We start from the raw sequence: 20,289 nt of genomic DNA on the forward strand, positions 1-20,289 counted from the left end.
AGAAGCAGGCTCCCCGCCGACCAGGGAGCCCGATGCGGGACTCGATCCAGGGACTCCAGGATCATGACCTGAGCCGAAGGCAGTCGCTTAACCAACTGAGCCACCCAGGCGCCCGTTAAGCATCTGACTCTTGATTTCAGCTCAGGTCATGATCTCAGGGTCATGAGATCCAGCCCCACGTCGGGCTCTGCACTGGGCATGGAGCCTGCTTGGGATTCTCTCTCTCCTTCTCCCTCTGCCCCTCCCCCCACCTCTCAAAAAGATTAGAAGAGTTTTCTGGTTACGAAGTAGAGTGAGGGTCATGGGTAGAAAAGAATCTCTGGCTCACCCAGCTGGAATCCTTGTCTTCTCTCCCTTCTTCTCCTCTCAGCCAGAGGCATTCATTCATTCGCTTGTTGGTTTATTTATTGATTTAGCACTGCTCTGGAATGAGACAGGTATAGAATTACTAAGAGTTCTGCCTCGAAGTGTGATCGTCATCTTCACTGATGTTTGTGTTCTTATCCAAACAGAATGTCCTCCGTTTCTCCCGGCATCCCAGGTAACTCTTGGTTACTCCTGAAGCCTTCCGCTGAGTGATGGCAGTATCTCCTCCCTTCTCTGATTCTGGGGAGTGTTTCCCAGGGCCACGTGGTCACATTTCCTTCTGAACTGCTGCTCTGGCTTCCCCTCCATGTCTTCTGCTGACTTCTGAACAGCTCTAAGTTTCCCAGGACTTTTCACTCTCTCTCCTTCATGCCCTGAGGCACCCTTATCATAACGCTCTCATGTGCTTCAGATTTTACTAAAGGTTAGGGATAAAGGTGGTGAGTTATACCTCAGGAAAAGAAACAAACAAAAATTGAGAGCAGACATCACTTGTCTTAAAATCTTTTCCCTTCTCTGCTCTACAGAATCTATTTCAGGCAGATACTCTTCACAGTATGTCAACCACTGTGTTGGCGGGCGGCAGAACCTGTCATTCCTTTATAGACCTTTGTCCCAATTATTTCCCCCAAAGTACCAGAGAAGCCAGGCTAAAAAAATCACTGTTACCTTACTTATCATGCAGAGGAACTGGGCCCCCTTTTTATTTGGTATCTTCCATCCCTGCCAGCCTGGCCCCTCTCTTCCAACCCCAGGAGACACTAAAGGGAAGATACATTTTTCTCTGAGGTGGTTTCTGTTTTGAGCACCAGAGAGAATAAGCTGCTATCAGTTTTCCTCTTTTCTTAATTGCATCTTGTTGTTCCTGCTATAGTTACATGATTTCTTAAACATAAAGCCCAGAAGTCTCATTCCATCATAAAAGCTAACACTGAAATGAATGAGCAGGGAAGAGAGTATCACACAGTATTCTCCCTGAAGGTGGGGAGTATGACTGTCCTGGCATATCTTCATGAGTTCTCATTAATATTCAGGCAGTTGGGGGGCACCTGGGTGGCTCAGTAGGTTAAGCATCCGACTCTTGATTTTGGTTCAGTTCATGATCTCAGGGTTGTGAGATTAAGTCCCCACTGGGCTCTGCACTGGGTGTGGAATCTGCTTGAGATTTTCTGCCTTTCCCTCTACCTCCATCCCTCCCCCTGCTCTCTCCCTCTCTCTCCTCCCCCTCAAATAAATAAATAAAATCTTAAAAAAAAAGATTCTCTTTTTCCTTCTCCCTCTGCCCCTCACCCCCCTCTAAAAATATATATTAAGGCAGCTTCAAGGCACTCATGTTGGTTAGCTGTGAAGGAAAAGACAAATCCAGGAAGTTGAGGTGAGCTTATCTTCCATCTTGAAATCTCTATCAATCTTATAAGCTCAGTCATCATTCCTGAATAGGCACACATCATTTATTTAACAAATATTTACTGAAGAGATATTAAAATGCCACAGACACCATTAAATATCATTAACCTAATGGTTAAGAAAGGATTAAAAGCCTTTGTGATGGCTTAAATTACACAGTTCTGTTCTCAGGGCTATGGGAAGATGGAAGAGGGAAGCTCCCAGCTCTGGCTGAAGAGTTCAATGAAACGTTCAACTTTGTATCATCAAATTGCTTCCTTTTATTTATCCCATTGTCTTGCCCCAGATGATTAAACTATACTACAGTTTGAGAGATGCATCAACCAGACTTGAAATTCACATGTATTAGTGCTCTGGCTCATATAGCTTTTGGGGACAGGAGAAAGAAAGGTGCTCCCAGGAGCTGGGCAGCATGTTGGCCCCAGGATTCTGCCCCAGGGGCATTGTTTACATCATCTATTTTCCATAGAAAGTTGTAGTTAATGACCAAATGCTGTGGAAGAGACTATGTTGGCATAGTGGAAAGATTCCAGTATTAACCTTCCAGAGACCTGGATTTCATAATTCCCAACTCATTCACCAACAGGATAACAACAGTGAATTTTATCAACAGTTTTCTTATCAGTGAAATAAGAGATCAGGTGATTAGATGATGCTGAAGGTCTATTTTAGATAGAAATATTACATTTAACTACTCGTGATGTCTACATAAAGAATGAGCCAGTTTCAGTTATCTGTTGATTCATTCATTTAATTATTCATTTATTCCTCAACTAGTGTACTTAAGATCATGAATTTTATGGTCAATTTTTTTGCTGTTTCATGGTCAAGTAGACTTTGACTCAGGACTTGGTTTCTCTACTTACTAGATAAATGACCTTGGACAGTTAACTGATTGACTTCTTTGTGGTCCTGTTTCCTCATTTCTAAATGAAAATAATATTACCTTAATCATAAGGCTATTGGAAGGTATATTAGTATTCTCCAGAGAAACAGGACCAACCAGTAGGATGTGTGAGTGTGTGTGTGTCTGTGTGTGTGTGTGTTTGTGTGTGGAAGAGAGATTTTAAGGAATTGGCTTACATGATTGTAGATAGAGGCTGGCAAGTCCAAAATCTGCCAGGAAGGCCAGCCGACAAGACCTAAGGGAAAGTTGATTCTGCAACTTGAGTCCAATAGCAGTCTGCTGACAGAATTCTGTCTTTCTGAGGAATGTATCAGTCTTTTTCTTAAGGCCTTCAACTGATTGGATGAGCCTCACCAACGCTATGGAGAGTAATCTGCTTAACTCAAAGTCTAAAGATTTAAGTGTTAATCTTATCTAAAAAATACTTTCACAGCAACATCAGACATGTTTAACCAAATATCTGGATGCTCTGAGACTTAGCCAAACTGACATATAAAATTAACCATCACAGAAGAAGTACTGATCATGCAAGGAACAAATTTAGTGCAGTGTCTAACACAAAAAACCAATAACAATAAAAAATAGCTGTTATTATTGCTGCTGTTATTATTCTTTACTGAGTACCTACTCTTGTTTTTTTTTTGATGGGTACTAGGTTAGATTCTGAAGACGTAACAACTCACAATATACCAATCTTTGTCCTCAAGGAACTTACAGTCTAAACATGGACCCTAATAAGCTACCTGACCATTATAATACAGCGTTCTGAATACTAAGAAGGCAAAAGACTACTCTGAGAAATACGGGTATGGTAAGAATACATAAAAGGGCCTTGACTCAAAATGGGCTGAGGGGCAGGGATAACGTAACAAAGATCTAATGGATGAAGAGACCCTAATCAGGTAAATGGACATGAGTGGGAGGGAGGAAGAAGCAATGTATGTTAAGGAAATAAGTGCAAGGAACTAGAAATGAGTAAGAATGTAGTCTATTCATAGAACTGCAAGTAGTTTATCATTTGTTGGGTCAGAGAATGAAAGAAGCCAGTGAAGACAGAAAGGCAAAAAGATTGAAGGGTAAGCCTGTAAAAGGGCTCTTACCAAGCTAAGCAGTTTGGACTGTATCCCCAAACCAATGAGGACCTAAAATCTGGTAGTACTGTTGGAAATGGAGAGAAGAGATAAATTTGGGAGGTCTCAATAGGTAAAATGGATAAGGCCTGATGATGGATTAAATGTTTGAGGTGGGGGGCAGGGGGAAGGAACCCTGAGACTTATTAGAAGATACTAATAACTCTTGTAATTCCAATAAAGGGTATTTTGAAGAACGCTGGAGGACTTTGCACGAGGCATCTGCACTCTCTGTTCTTCATTTTCCACATTCGTGAAATGAAGATACTGGACTCAATGCTCTTTGAAAGCCCTTGCCTTACTCTAAAATTCTACCATCTTGTGACTACTTTGTACATAAATGCATTTGGGGGGTGGGGAGAGGATGCTTTTTGTACTATCAATAAACTGAAAAGCAATAAATAGTATCACCAGACTGGTATTTAACTATGATTTTGCAATTATTACAGGATGTCAGAACGAGAAAGATCAGGAAATTAGATAACACACGCTAGTATCTTTTATGTTCTGTTTGAGCTGTCAGAAAAATAGGGGCGGTTGACACTGCAGATCTACAAAGATTAAACGGATTGTTCTAACTAGAATCAAAGTTGATAAGCAAATTTCTATGAATAGTGAAACAGACCAAAAAGCTGATTGGTGAAAAAAAAAATGCATGGGAAAGAGAAACAAGCACGCTCTTTTTTTTTTTTTTTCCTATTGTGAGTTTGAAAAAAAAAAAATTATTGATTGCTCTGGTTTCAAGCACTTGATTTATCTTTTATGACACTTGAAACCCAGTGTTTGCTCTACAGCTTAAAGTTTATTTGGTGAGCTAACAAAGGCCCTGCAGAATTCTAAAGGAGAGAATGAAATCAAATAGGGATCTGAACTGAAAACCAGTCCAGATGGTCATTTTGTCCCTCCTCAAGTTGAACTTGAACCATTATTTAGAAGTCTTTTTGAGCAAGAACTGAATGGTGAAAAGATTTTCAGAGATTATCTGGTATGAGCCATTTGGAACCTGGCTGATGAGTTACTGGAGTTCTTCTGACCTGAAAAACAAGGAGCTGAACGTGAGGCTATGATTCAACTCTCCCATCTTCTGGTAGAGCGCTGGGAGCAAATATCTTGCATCATAAATATTATATTTTGAGTTAGTTTTCATTGTTCGGCTGGGCCCTCACACAAAAACATTAGAAGATGTTTTATCAAAAATTCAGAATACACATTAATTTAGTTAACTCTGGGTGCATGTGGGGAGGTGTGTCTATAACTTGGTTGGCAGCATCTTAAAAATAATGGGCAAATTTATTTTTTTCTCACCTTATTGCACCTCAGTAATCATTACAGACCATATCAGTAGCTCTGATGTTTTTGGGAGAAGGAGGAGAATCTATTTTCAAGCCTCACTTTGACAAACTCTGTCATATAATATTACTGAGTTCTATTCTAAGGGCTGTGGGATTTATCTAAGGGCTAGATGAGTCTGATAAATTTCCTGATCCCACAATAATAATCATAAATGATGTTATTTCTATCTCCTCATTGAATTAATTATTGAATGCTGACTCACATTCTTCCTGATTTAAATCCAAACCTGAAAACTATCTCTTCCTGAAAAATATTCTCAAATAATCCTTTCTGTTGTACAGCTAACTTTTTCAATGTGTTTGAATTACAGATCAATTTTTTTCTAACAAATGCTACCACCATGCAAATTTATTCAAATATGTAAGTAATTTAGATATTTTATTCCAAGGCAATAAATAAATTTAGATAACCCTAGGATTAGTGAACCGAATTAGACTTAACATGAATAATAATGCTTCACATAATTTTGCTAATGTCATACTCAGTGTATTTTGTCTCTGTGTTATTATAATCCTCTAAGGACAAGAACAGTGCTTGTTTTTCAAAATGTATTTCAGATATTCACTGGAATTTTCAGTCCCTTGATGTTGGTATCCACATCAAGAAGAATCAGCCGGTGAAGGGAGGCATCCATCCAGGTTCATTCATGCCAGCATTTGGGGTTCTGGGATAGGTTAAAGAAGCTTCCTGAATTTACAAGGAAAGGATTGAACAAGAAGTATGAGTTCAAACTCAGGTCATTCAAGAATATAGAGGGGCAAGTCAGGGAAATTGAGGTAAGTGAGCAAGTGCCAAGGGTAAGAACAAGAAACAAGACAAAGAAGAGAGGCAACTCAAGGGTCAAAAGCTGAGTTGAACTGGAACCAAGTGGAAGCAGAGGCAGTATCTGGAACACCAGTGGTTGTGACCACAGTTCCCTATGCAAGATATCTCTGTCCTTATGGACTCTTAAGCCAGGCTGGGCTTTGCATGAGCCACAGGACTTTTTCCTGCCGTACAAGTCCTTAGTTGATTGTAGGCCCAACTCTGATGCCTGCATTGCCTTCAAAGGATGGGGGCACCTCCTTTCAAGCAGAAGAAGGAGGTAAGGGACCAGTTTATGAGTTCAGAGAAAGAGAGAAAGAACACGAAACACTCCCAAAGAGGTCCAAGCATGTTTCTGTCTCACTTCTATTTTATTCATAGTCCCTTTCCTCCTCCCGTCAGAACTCTGCTCCTTAGTACAGTAGCTTGAATTTATCCTTGGTGTCCATTTTGTCCACAACCTATACTTGACATCTCCCCTTTAGGGAGGACAGGGGAGCGGTGAGGGAAGACACAGAATTTTGAGTGTTCCCCGGGGTTTTGCACATGAGGCCAATATTCCCCTCCAAGTCCATCTTTCCTGGATTAACCCAGCTGCACTATAGACCAACCAGAGTTGACATGATTGCTACCTCCCCACCACCACAATGGAATACCAGCAGAATGGGAGAGGAGAACAGCTTTCTAATCCACACCATCAGTGCTCTTATTTACCTGGGACCAAGGACATGGACAGCTGAGGCCATTTGTCTACATGCGAATGATGCTTTCACGGAGCTGCAGCATTTTCTAAAATGAGACACAAACTCCCTTTAAGCCACATTATACACTAGACAAAGGAAGCTCCCCTAGTCTCTTTCCAATCTACTGCTACCAAAAAAAAAAAAAAAAAAAAAAAAGGCAAAAACACCCTTACATGATTAGATTTTACAGCAACATTTAGATAATAGCATATTTTATTTTTAAAATGTGATATTACAGTATTAAGGTAGCTCAGTCTCTCTCTCTCTCTCTCTCTCTCTCACAAACACACACACTCCAGGGCGCCTGGGTGGCTCAGTTGGTTAAGCGACTGCCTTCGGCTCAGGTCATGATCCTGGAGTCCCGGGATCGAGTCCCGCATCGGGCTCCCTGCTCGGCAGGGAGTCTGCTTCTCCCTCTGACCCTCCTCCCTCTCATGCTCTCTGTCTCTCATTCTCTCTCTCTCAAATAAATAAAATCTTTAAAAAACAAACAAACAAAAAAAAAAAACAAACACACACACTCCTCATTATCAATCCAATCCCTTTATATCACTAAAAAAGCCAGAGGGATCCGATTTAGGTGCCCAATTCTCTTCTTTAAACAGCTATAGCGAAGTATTCTTTCATTAGAATCAAGCAGCTTTTCAGAATCTCCTAAGTTAGAGAATTCTAATTTAAAGTCTCTCAGGTACAAAAAAAACAAATAAAGTCTCTCAGGTGTACTATGAACTTATTAACTGAACACATAAAATATCACAGCCATGGGTTGCCTGGTTGGCTCAGTCGGTTAAGTATCTGACTCTTGATTTCAGCTCAGGTCATGATCTCAGGGTCATGAGATTGAACCCCACATTGGGCTCTGAGTTCAGTGGAGTCTGCTTGAGATTCTTTCCCTGTACCCCTTCCCCCACTCACACATACACTCTCTCACTCTAAAATAAATAAATAAATCTTTAAAAAAAAATCACAGCCACAGACCCACACCATATCCATACAATTGAAACAAAACAACAAGATTGGCCACTGTCTAAGTATCAGTTTCCTGAGACCAAATTTTTTTCAAAACATGCTACAGAAATGAAGGAGTTGCTTAGTTAGCAAGGATGGGGACAGTAGGCACAAGCAGAGAGGTGTACCCACAAAACTGAAGCAGCTTCATTTTTTAAAAGTATTTTGGGGGCACCTGGGTGGCATCATGATCTCAGGGTTCTGGGATCGAGCCTGGCATCGGGCTCTCTGCTCAGCAGGGAGTCTGCTTCTCCCTCTCCCTCTGTGATTTCTCTCACTCTTGCTCTCTCTCAGATAAATAAATAAAATATTTTTTAAAAAGTATTTTTTTATATACTGGGGCTTCTCAGAATATTTCATTTGAAAAATAGGTTCTGCTCTCTCTGCAAAATTTTAAGAACTATTGCCCTTATAAAATAGTGTTTTCCAAGCTGAAGTAGTGTTCTCAGATGCCAATAAATGTCTCATAACCTAGAATCACATTGCTTTTAAAGATGTTGACCTTGATGGGATTGGAGGGGAGTGAGGCTGGTGAGGAACAGGCAGAGAAAATCAGAGAACAAAAAAAGAAAAGTTTCATGGCTTCTATTCACCAACTGCAATCAATCCCTCTATGCCAACTGCCCAGTGACCATCACCTGTCAACTTAAAACTCAAGTGGCTACCTAGCAATGTCACTCCTACATATCTGTTTGAGGGAAGAGAGAGACTTAAGTCCACAAAAAGCCTTGTGTGGGAATGTTCACATCAAATTCATTCATCATAGCCCCAAAAGGGAATCAGCCCAAATGTCCACCTGCAGGACAAACGGTGGTACATCCAGGCAATGGAAATACTCAGCGGTAACAGTGGAGGGACTCCTGATCCATGCAATGTGAATAAATCTCAAAATGATCATGCTGAATGAAAAAAGCTAGGCCAGACACAAAAGAGTATACATTGGATGATTTCACTCACATGAACTTCTAGAACAGGCAAATCTAATCTGTGGTAGAAAAAAAAGATCAGAACAGTGGTGGCATCAGGGAAAGGATATGAGGTGCCTGGGAGGAGATACAAGGGAAGTTTATAGTCATGAACATGTTCTATATTTTGATTGAGGTATGGATCACATGAGTGTATTTGTCAAAACCGATCAAACCATATGCTTATGAGCTGTACATTTCATTGTATGAAAGTTTCATCTGAATAGAGTTATTTGTGGGGGAAAATACTTAACTGAAAAACTAGATATGGCCCCAAATTGAGAAAGTATAGAAAAATATCTTTATGAGCTCAGAGTAGAAAACAATTTCTTAAACAAGATACACAATACTCTATACAGAAAATATTGATACATATCTTTATCAAAACTTAAAACTCATGTGAAGAGGAGACATAGAGAAAAGGCCAATTCAGAAATGATCAATAAACCTCGTAAGGGAAGCTGACAGATGGTAACTATGCTTGTGCTGAGCACACCTACAGAGTTATTGATTCACTATGCTATACACCTGAAACTAGCCTATCATTCATGCTTCAGTAAAAAAAAGTAAAACACAAAAATAAATGAAAGGATGCCTGACTTCACAAGTAATCATTAGGTGAATGCAAATTTTTTTAAAGAAACAATTTCATGTCTGTCCGATTGGCAACAGTTTCAGAGACTTGAGGCTGTGAGATTGTAAATCATACTGTGCTGTGTAATTGTCGATCAGTTCAGCGAATTCAGCCATTTTAGTAACAAAGCGCATTCTAACACCTAGAAATTGAATTTCTGTTATATACCCTAGAGAAACTCTTACGTGGGTACAAAGGATGTATACAAGGATGGTTACTATAGCAGTGTTTGTACTAGTGAAAAGCTGGATTCCACTGCAATGTCCATTAATAGAGATGGATATGGAAAAGGTGGCATCCTCATGTGGGGCAATATTACAAGGCAGTTAAAAAGAATAAACTATATCGGGGCGCCTGGGTGGCTCAGTCGTTAAGTGTCTGCCTTCGGCTCAGGTCATGATCCCAGGGTCCTGGGATCGAGCCCCCCATCGGGCTCCCTGCTCAGCGGGAGGCCTGCTTCTCCCTCTCCCACTCCCCCTGCTTGTGTTCCCTCTCTCGCTGTGTCTCTCTCTGTCAAATAAATAAATAAATAAAATCTTTAAAAAAAAAAAAAAGAATAAACTATGTCTACATGTATCAAGATAGCTAGATCTCAAAAACATGTTAAAATACATACAGTACCGGGACACCTGGGTGGCTCAGTTGGTTAAGCAACTGACTCTTGATTTTGGCTCAGGTCATGATCTTGGGGTCCTGGGATCAAGCCCTGCCTTGGGCTCTGCTTGGAGACTCTCTCCCTCTCCCTCTGCCCCTCCCCCCTGCTCATGCTCTCTCTCTCTCTCTCAATCTTTTTTTTTTTTTTAAAGATTTTATTTATTTATTTGTGAGAGAGAATGAGAGACAGAGAGCACATGAGGGAGGAGGGTCAGAGGGAGAAGCAGACTCCCCGCTGAGCAGGGAGCCCGATGCGGGACTCGATCCCGGGACTCCAGGATCATGACCTGAGCCGAACGCAGTCACTTAACTGACTGAGCCACCCAGGCGCCCTCTCTCAATCTTTTTAAAAAGTAAAAAAAATAAATACAATATCATATTTAGTTTATAGATATATACCCAAATGTGTAAAAGCTGGATCAGAAGGATCCCCACAAAAACCTTAATGTTGTCTATGCCTGGGAAGCAAAGAAAGGAAAAACAAGTGATGTAATGATTGAAAAGGACTTTATCTGAAATTTCTTATTAAAAAAATAATAGGAAGAAGCATTGAAATGCAAATGAATACATCCTGATTTATTTCTGATACCTTACATAAAAATTAACTCAAAATGAATCATAAACATTTAGGCATTGATTCAAGTTTGTGACCTCGGATTAAGAAAATAGGTCTTAGATGGGACACCTAAAGTACAAGCCATAAAAGAAATAAAATTGATGGACTGGACTTCATAAAAATGCATAAGTTTTGCTCTGGGAAAGACCCTGCTAAAAGCATGAAAGAACAAGCTATAGACTGGGAGAAAATATTTGCAAATCACTTATCTGAGAAAAAATTTGTATCCAGAATATACTAAGAATTATCAAAATTCAACAATAAGAAAATGAATAACTGAATTTTTTTTTTTTAATGAGCAAAGATTTGAACAGAGACTTCACTTCACATGCAGAGCCAGGAAGCCACATGAAAGATGCCCAACATCATTAGTCATTAGGGAAATGCAAATTAAAACCATGATGAGACAACACTACACCTAACAAAATAGTTTAAAAAGAAGAAGAAGAAGAAGAAGAAGAAGAAGGCAACAACTCCAAGTGCTGGCAGGGATGGGGGGCAACTGGAAACCAACAGCCTCCACGCCAACACCCTGTGTATTTTGAGGTGAGCCTGCTTTGTCCCTAGAGGAGAATGACAAGAGTTGCCAATCCCAGATTCCACTCCCGCCACATGGAATGTCACCAACCAGCTATGAAAAGTACTTTTGTAGGTTGAGATTACTGAGTGAGTCTGGTGAAGAAGAAGAAGAAGGGGTAGGAAGAGGGGAAAGGGGAAGAGGAGGAAGAGGAGGACAAGACACTGCATTCCTGCCAATGCTTTGTCTAGCTTCCTAGGTCCTCTCCCTGGGGAAGCCCTGAGCTTCTCTCCGAATGCAACTCCACGGAAAGTCCCCTGAGAACTTTTACCCACATCCGCAATCCCTTCTGTCAACTCATCTAGCTCTGCTGGCCGGTGCCAAGTATTATTTCTATGTCTAGGAGATTTAAAAATTGGCCACCATGCTCATGAATCTTAAAACCCTGAATTCTGTCCTGCTATTGACTGTGATCCCCAGTGATAGGCAAAAAGGAACTCCGAGCAAGGGCCTACTTTATTCCATCTCTTTCCTGGTGCAACTCTATTAGGTAACTTTATTTATTTATTTATTTTTAAGATTGATTGATTGATGTGTCAGAGAGAGAGCGAACTAGCACAAGCAGAGGGAGGAGCAGGCTCCCCGCTGAGCAAGGAGCCTGATCCGGGACTCGATCCCAGGACCCTGGGACCATGACCTGAGCCAAAGGCAGATGCTTAACCGACTGAGCCACCCAGGCCTCCCCTCCCCTAAACCTAAAGTTTAGGTAACTTTAAAAAATTAACTATATTAGGTAAAATTTGCATACAATAAAATGCATTCATTTAAAATGTACAATTTAACAAATGTATAGTTCCATATATAAGCACCACTATATTTGAGATATAGAGCATTTCCATCATCCCAAAACATGCCATTTGCAACCAATCTCCACCCCAGGAAACCACTGTTCTTCTTTGTTACTATAGATTAGTCTTGCCTTTTCTAGAATTTCATGTAAGTGGAAATATACATTATTATAATTTTGTGTCTGAGTTCTCTTGCTCAATTTTTAAACAGATTTATTTATTTGAGAAAGAAAGAACTAGAGAGTGCAGGAGGAGGGGCAGAGGGAGAGGGACAGAGAAACTCCAAGCTGACTCCACACTGAGCACAGAGCCTGATGTGGGGCTTGATCTCACGACCCTGAGATCACAACCTGAGCTGAAACCAAGAGTCAGTTGCTTAACTGACTGTACCACCCAGGCGCCCCCAAAATTTCTGAAGTTCATTCATTTTATTGTGCATGTTAGTAGTTCACTCCTTTTTATTACTGAATAGTATTCCAGATTATTTTTTAATATAAGGACAACTTTTTCACCTCTGGATAGAGCTAGGCCAGAGATAACAAGCTTAAGTACCTAGAGAAGCCAGACAGATAATATGAGAGAAAGGGCTGGTATAAGAAAATTTATTTTCAAAACACTAAACCCTCTTGTTATAACTTTATTTTCCAAAGAAATAGTTCATTGAGGAAAATATAAGTGTAATTATGATGATAAATGGCAATGGACCCTTGGCTTCGATTTTTGGGGGGTAAAGAGGAAGGGGATAGTGGCAATTTATGGAGCCCATGCCCACCTGAGGAAAGCAACTTTGCTATGTGGGAATGCAGGACCAGGTTTCAAATCTTCTTATTGTCCTAGAGAATCAGGAAGCCTGGGGTTGTATGTGAAATCGCCTGAGTTGTAAATGTTGGACATAAAGGTAAATGTTATCAAAACAACAACAAAAAGACCCGGGGGCCAGACGAGGACTGCGAGGCCCCACACTGTGTCTTCTGAGGTGGACAGACTAAAAGCTGGGCCAAACCACTCACCCCAGGCCTGCTTTCTGTAGAATCATCCTGGTCCTGTTAGGACCTCCCTGTCTAGAAGAACTCCCAAGGTTGGCTCACTTCATTGGCTACATGGAAGAAGAGAGACAAAAGAGAAGCAAAATTTATTCTAAGGTCCTAAAAAAAACAGAGGAAGCAAATATTTGCTACAGGCTGGTTGGTTTTCTTTTTCTCCACACTGCAGCAGTGTGGGAAGACATACACTGGAATCAACTGGAGTCGGAAAATGCAGATTCTCAGGTCTCTTCTCAGTGTACTTAATCAGAATCTCTGGTGGCTGGGCCTGCTGTAGATTTCCATCTTAACAAGCTCCTTGGGCAATTCTTACCCTCACTTAAGTCTGACATCCACTGCATTGCATTTTTCCACCTTTACCATGGAGGATTCGGTTGCCATTGGGTCCATTTTGTCCCGCATCTAAGTTTGGGACCTCTTGGGGGAAGAGCAGTACCAGGAAAGAAGGAAGGCTTTGAGCGCCCCCTACGGGTTATCTTGTACAGTGAACAGCTTTATAATGAGAAGTGATTTTTCAGAGATGTTAGGAATAGAAAAAATAGGTAGTATTTTTGAGCCCTTATTGGCATAGAGCATTGTGATTGGCCATTCACATAAATTATCTGATTTATGCCTATGAGGCAGGCACTATTATTACTTGCATTTTGACGAGGAAGGAAATTCACCTGTAAATCCAGTGGCATGGCTGATCACTCCCTCTTCCTCCATGCATTTTTTTCGCTTGGCTTCCAGAACACCATATTCTTTTTCATTTGCCTCCTGGCTCACTGGTTATTCCTTCTTAGTCTTTGTGTTAGTCCCCCCTCTTCTCCAAGACCTACTAATTTTGGAGTACCCCTGGGATCAGTCCTTGGTTTTTTTCTTTCCCTGTACCAACTTTTTTCAAAATTGAAGTATAATTAACATACGTTACATTAGTTTCAGGTATACAATGATTCCACAATTCTAAACATTCCTCAGTGCTCATCACATGATAAGTGTACTCTTAATCCCCTTTATCTATTTCACCCATCCCCCTACCCACGTGCCCTCTGGCAACCACCAGTTTGTACCCTGTACTTAAGAGTCTGGTTTTTTGTTTGTGTGTCTCTTTTTTATTTTGTTCATTTGTCTGTTTCTTACATTATACATACAAGTGAGATCATATGGTTTTTATCTTTCTCTGACTGACTTATTTCACTTAGCATTATACCCTCTAGGTCCAACCATGTTATTGTACTTGGCAAGATTTTCTTTTTTATGGCTGAGTAATATTCCGGTGTATATGTATATACCACATCTTTATCCATTCATCTCTCAATGGATAGATGATAGACTTGGGGTGCTTCCGTATCTTGGCTATTGTAAATAATGCTGCAATAAATATAGCGGTGCATATATCTCTTTGAATTAGTGTTTTTGTTTTCTTTGGGTAAATACCCAGTAGTGGAATTATTGGATCATATGGTAAGTTTATTTTTAAATTTTTGAGCCACCATACTGTTTTCCACAGTGGCTGCACCAGTTTGCATTCCCACTGACAGTGCATGAGAGTTCCTTTTTCTCCACATCCTCGCCAACACTTGTTATTTCTTGTGTTTTTTATTTTAGTCATCCTGACAGGTGTGAGGTGATATCTCATTGTGGTTTTGATTTGCATTTCCCTGATGATTAATGATGTTGAGCATCTTTTCATGTGTCTATTGGCCATCTGTATGTCTTCTTTGGGAATAAGTTTATTCAGGTCCTCCGTCCCTTTCTTAATCAGATTATTTGGATTTTGGTGTTGAGTTGTATAAGCACCAACTTTCTTAATGAACTCCTTTATCGATATGACAATGACTCCTGCAGTTACATCTTGTGACCAACCTCTCTTTTCAACTTTAGGCTCATACATGCAGTTGCCTACTTGACATCTCCATTTGGATGCCTCACAGACATCTCAAATTTAACACGTCTGAAAATGAAGTTCTTGGCTTCTACCACAAACCTCTCTATCAGAGGTTTTTCCCATTTCAGTTGATGACAACTCCAACCTTCCAGTTATTCATACAAAATCTGGGGATCGCTGTTGACCACGTCCCTCCATCCCTACAGCCAACACTCTAGTTTCATCTCACAGCCTCCTATTTGGTCTTCTTGTTCCCAAACTTGCCAAACTTGCCTTTTAAGAGACTTTCCAACAAAGAAACCAGAATGATCTTCCTGATATGTAATTCAGATCATATCACTCTTCTGCCTAAAATCCTCCCAGGGCTTCTCATTTCACTCAAAGAAAATGCCAAAGTCCTTAGAATGGCCAATGGGGCCCTCTACAAGTGGGGCCCCATCTCCTCTCTGATCTCATCTCCTGTTACTCTGCTCCAGACACACTGGTCCCCATCCTATTCCTTATACATTCCTGGCCTGACTCTGCCCTGGCTCTTTTACCTGCCTGAAGCATTCTTCCCTCAGAAATCCACTTGGCTAACTACTTTACCTCCTGCAAATCTTCACTCAAATGTCACCCTCTCCATGAGACCTACCCTGACTCCTCTATTGAAAACTGCAAACTGTTTTTCTCCCTGCATGCCCAAACCTCTTCTCATGCTGTTTTTCCCACAGCATTATGGCTTTGCAACATATTCTATAACTTAACTATTTATTATGCTTTTAGTTATTGTTTTCTCCCCCCACAAGAATGTAAGTTCCAAGAAAGCAGGGCTTTTTGTCTGTTTTGTTTATATATATATCTCAGACACATAGGTCAGTGCCTGAAATTTAATAGAAATATCTGTTGAATAAACAAGACATGAAAAGGTTACATACCTAGTCCTAAGTATTTCAATATTCCATTTGGTAAGTAAGCCTGAATAATAAACAATTGTTTTCTCCTTATAGAGAAGCAGACTATACCTCCATGAAGTCTGTTTGGGCATCTTCTATGGGGAGGAGTGCTGAGTACCAGCAACCACGGTCCCCCTTTAAGAGGTAACATGCAGCAATGTGCTGTGCGAATCATTCATCCCTTCACCGCTTGTAACAACCACAGTGCTGGGCATTGTCTTCTTTGCCCAATTTATTTGGGGAGTGTAATGCTGAGTTACAAGTAGTATTTTTTCTTATAATGAGGAGCAATACACAGTCTGTGGGGTACACTTTTTTAACACTATACAGGTTTAAAGATGAGTTGCAACTCACAAAAGAGACAATGTAAAAAGTCTGTGAAATGAATTATCATTAACTTCTTTACTGAGTAAGGCTTGCTTGCCATCAGCTGTACCTTGATAAGGTATGCAACAAATGGCTCTTCTCAGTGCATCCTGAATTACCAGAATTTCTCTGTAATTCTCACAAGAGAAGCAAGCAACAGCTTCCTGTAGTAAGTACTTCAGGGAGCTGAGGTAGCTGGAATTGTGTTGAAAAACCAAAGGTTTCCTCCAAGACTCAATATCAGAAAATAAAGGGGGGGGGGCAAGAAAAAAACCTCTGTACTTTCTGGAACATTTATTCAATTTACTCACACAAATTCCCAGCAGTCTGATCACACATATAACTCCAACCCTCAAAATTGGACAATTTGCTTCAAAGACAAAAGTAAGCTAGACAGAATGCTCTAAGATGAAAGAAAAGATTCAAACTATGTTAATGATTAAATTGTGTCAATAGTGTGTTTTTTTGGTTGCAACGGTAAAATCAGCTCAAAAGTGAGTGTGTGTGTGTGTGTGTGTGTGTGTGTATGTGTATGAAATTTCAATCAAGGTAACTATCTTTTCCTGTGGGGATAATTTATCCATAAGGAACCACTTCACAATTTGGCATATTCATGGTAGGCAGTATCTCCTCCTTCACAGAGGATGCCTGGCAGTAACTATTATGACAAGGTGGCTTCATAGCAAATGCACCTGAATGCATTAAAATACTTGCTTCCCTTGACATCCAGGCCCCCACACTCTCCTGGTTTTCCTTTCACCTCCCTGATCTCAATCTCATTTCTGGTCCCTCTCCTCACCCTGACTTCTGACCCCGGGACTGACTGCCACAGCATCAGGCATTGAACCTCTTCTCTACCTTAATTCTCTCCAGTGATGATCTCAGCCAGGCTTCACGAAGCCATCTACATGCTGCTGACTCCTGCCCTTCTACTTCCAGCCCAAAATTCTCTCCTGAATTCTAGACTCTTCTAAAAGAAAAGACTTGACTGACATCTCTACTTGGATCCTTAACAGGCATAACAAATCTAACAGTCCCCCAAACTAAGCCTGACACCCTACCTAAGTCTTTGCCGTCTCAGTAAATGGTAATTTCATTCATCTAGTTGCTTAAACTAAACTCTGGACTCATTTCTTTCATAATGCTCCACACTCAATGCTTCAGCAAATTCCACTGGATCTATACCCAAATTCTACCCAGAATCTAATCTCTTCTTACCACTCTTCTGCTACCACCTAGTTGAACTGAAGGCATCATCATCTTTTTTCTGGATTACTGCAAATAGCCCCCTAGCTGGCTCTCCTGCCTCAACTATTCCCTCTCCTACAAACTATTCTGTTCACCAGTGGTCCCCACAGTGTGGTCCCAGACCAGCAGCATTGGCATCACCTAGGAACTGGCTAGAAATGCAAATTCTCCTGCATCACACCAGACTTCCTCAATCAGAAACTCGGGATGGATGTGGCAACTGTGTTGTAACAAGCCCTCGGAGGTGACTGATGCATATTCAAGTTTGAGAACCATTGCTCTACGGAAGTGGTTAGCCAGAATGATCCTTTAAAAACGTAAATCAGATCATGGTCACCTCTCCCCTCACAATTCTCCAGTGGATTTCCAACTCATTTGAGTAGGAACCTGAGTCCTCATGAAGGCCTGAAGTGATCATTGTGATCCCTTTCCCATTCCCACCATATGTGTAACCACCTCTCTATTCTCCTTCTGTTCACTGTGCCAAGCCGGTCTGGCCTCTTTGCTTTGCCTTTGTACCTGCTGTTTCCTCTGCCTGGAACACCCTCTCTACTCCCTTCTCTCCATTATCCTTTCCATAACCCCTGTGGCCCTCTCCCACCTCTCCTTCCAGTCTCTGCTCAAATGTCAGCTCATCAGAAGGACTTTTTCCAGCCACCATGTTTAAACTTAAAAACCCCACTTTCCACTCCCACTCCTGTGCTCCTTTCCCCTCCCTTGTTCCACATTATTTTTCTCCATAGCGCCCATCACCTTCTGGCATAGGGTATGTTATACTTGTTTATTTGTTAAATAGTCATTGCACCCAATGAATATATGCTGTATGAGGCAGGGATCTGTGTATGTTGTGTTCATTGCTGTATCATCAGAGCCTGGAAAAAGGCTGGCATATGGTAGAAGCTCCATAAATATCTGTTAACTAAGTGAATATCTAAGTGATGGCCAAAACATCCCTCTAGAGAGATGATACATTTATTCCAATGATACTGTCATTGCTCAAAATATTTTTAGGTAAATAGGAAGTAGGGAAACCATTTAGGAGGACACTACTTACAATAATCCTGGAGAAAGATGACAATGGCTTCAATTTGAACAGGCAGTAGCATAGGAGGTGGTCAGAAGTGACTGGCTTCTGGATATAATTTGGATATAGATCTGATGGGTCGAGGTCAATTTACAGGTCACATATGGAAACCAGTCTCAGTATTTAACAGAGATCACTCCTTCAAAAAAAGTTAAAAAAGGGGCGCCTGGGTGGCTCAGTCGTTAAGCGTCTGCCTTCGGCTCGGGTCATGGTCCCAGGGTCCTGGGATTGAGCCCCACATGGGGCTCCCTGCTCCGCGGGAAGCCTGCTTCTCCCTCTCCCACTCCCCCTGCTTGTGTTCCCTCTCTCGCTGCCTCTCTCTCTGTCAAATAAATAAATAAAATCTTTAAAAAAAAAAAAGTTAAAAAATACAGTTGCTCAGCTTAATTGCACACATTATTTACTAGTCCCAGAATCATATGACATTTGGCTTTATTGCAGAAATCACATTTCCCCTTGAACAGTGAAACGCAGAACCACTGAAAACATTCACCACCTATGAATACAGTTTCCTATATGATGAAAGAATACTTTGGATTTTCACTGGGCATAATTCTACATTTGTATGATTTAATCATCACAGCAATCCTTTGAGATCCTTGTTATTAACCCCATTTTTCAGATGAGGGAAATAAGGCTCAGAGCAGAGGATTTCCATCCAGGCCAGGTCATACATTTTCGTGATGAGTAAGAGTAATGTGTTGGGAACAAATGTGCATGGTGCCTAGAAGAGAACATTTCAGTATGCCTTATTTACCTCTCTTGACTTCAGACTCACATCTCATAAGGATAACTTCTCCAGAGGATCAGAGCCCTACAGCAAATACAAGACATAGCCAGGACATAGGGGCCAGTTCTGTTTTTCCTACTGTTCAGGCTGGGAACGAGTCTCGTTTCGATGGCCAAAGCCCTGGGTCAGGTGCTGTGGTTCCTCCAGACACTGTTTCCAGTGTCCCTAGGAGAAACCGTTGCCATCACCATGGGGATTTGATGCCTTCCAGAGCTATGTAGACAGCCTTGTCTCGGGATAAGGAACTATTGTTTGGGTAGAAATAGAGGGTGTTTCTCACTGGGGATTTGGGCTTGAATATGGATTCACATTTCAACAGTGCCTCCTTTTGTAAAAATGGATCGTTTGTTTTTTTTTTTTTTTTTTTTTTAGGTTTATGTGATTTTTTTCAGACTCAGATCACAGTATCTAACGACTGTTTCTCCTACAATGTTTCTTAAGAATGTTAGGTATGCGTTCCTGGATGTTATGGACTCAGGGAATAAAAATTACATTGCATATTAACCTGAATGCTCCTTGCTATCTCGAGCAGACTCTGGGACTCCCTGTCATGGCAGAAAGGCAGGGGGCAGGAAGGGATGGGTTCATGGATGGGAACTGGCATTCACCGAGAGCAGCATCTAATGAGCAGACACACTTCAGATCCATGATTCCAATTAATCCTCACTATCACCTGAGCAGATATTACTGAAGTTTTCCAAAAGAGAAATGTAATTAGGTAACTGGAGCAAAATTACACAGCTGGTGAGATTAGAATCTGGGAGCGGTTCCCAGATCTCACTCCAAAACTGTTCCCTTTCCATTTCCTGTTCCAGGCTTCCTTGCTGACCTTTTTAAGCTTCAGTTTTCTCAGATGAGACACCTGGCGGGAAGAGTGTGTGAGATGGTGCTCACGAACGCCTCCATCATAGGACACGTCACATGATAGGTACTAAAAAAAAAAACCCCACTAAATTTCTCCTCTCTGTCTTCCTTGTTCATCATCTCATCTTCCCTTCCTA

General features: G+C 41.0%; 1 long non-coding RNA gene across 4 annotated transcripts in view; it reads right to left on the minus strand.

The window, feature by feature from the left end:
• Positions 1-20,289, minus strand: part of LOC145716993 (uncharacterized) — a 53,027-nt gene that overhangs the window by 10,766 nt on the left and 21,972 nt on the right. The window contains exons 3-6 of one of the 4 annotated variants that reach the window (XR_014139951.1): positions 18,469-18,637; positions 12,963-13,048; positions 6,682-6,756; positions 329-423 (exon numbers count right to left, since the gene is read on the minus strand). This is a non-coding gene — a long non-coding RNA (uncharacterized LOC145716993). Of the gene's footprint in view, positions 1-328; positions 424-6,681; positions 6,757-12,962; positions 18,638-20,289 lie in introns of all 4 variants that reach the window. The other 3 variants (XR_014139950.1, XR_014139949.1, XR_014139952.1) reach the window with 3 other exon arrangements.

This window comes from Leptonychotes weddellii, chromosome 14, assembly GCF_054177405.1.
Source record: "Leptonychotes weddellii isolate Sample4059 chromosome 14, ASM5417740v2, whole genome shotgun sequence".
NCBI classification, from domain to species: Eukaryota; Metazoa; Chordata; class Mammalia; order Carnivora; family Phocidae; genus Leptonychotes; species Leptonychotes weddellii.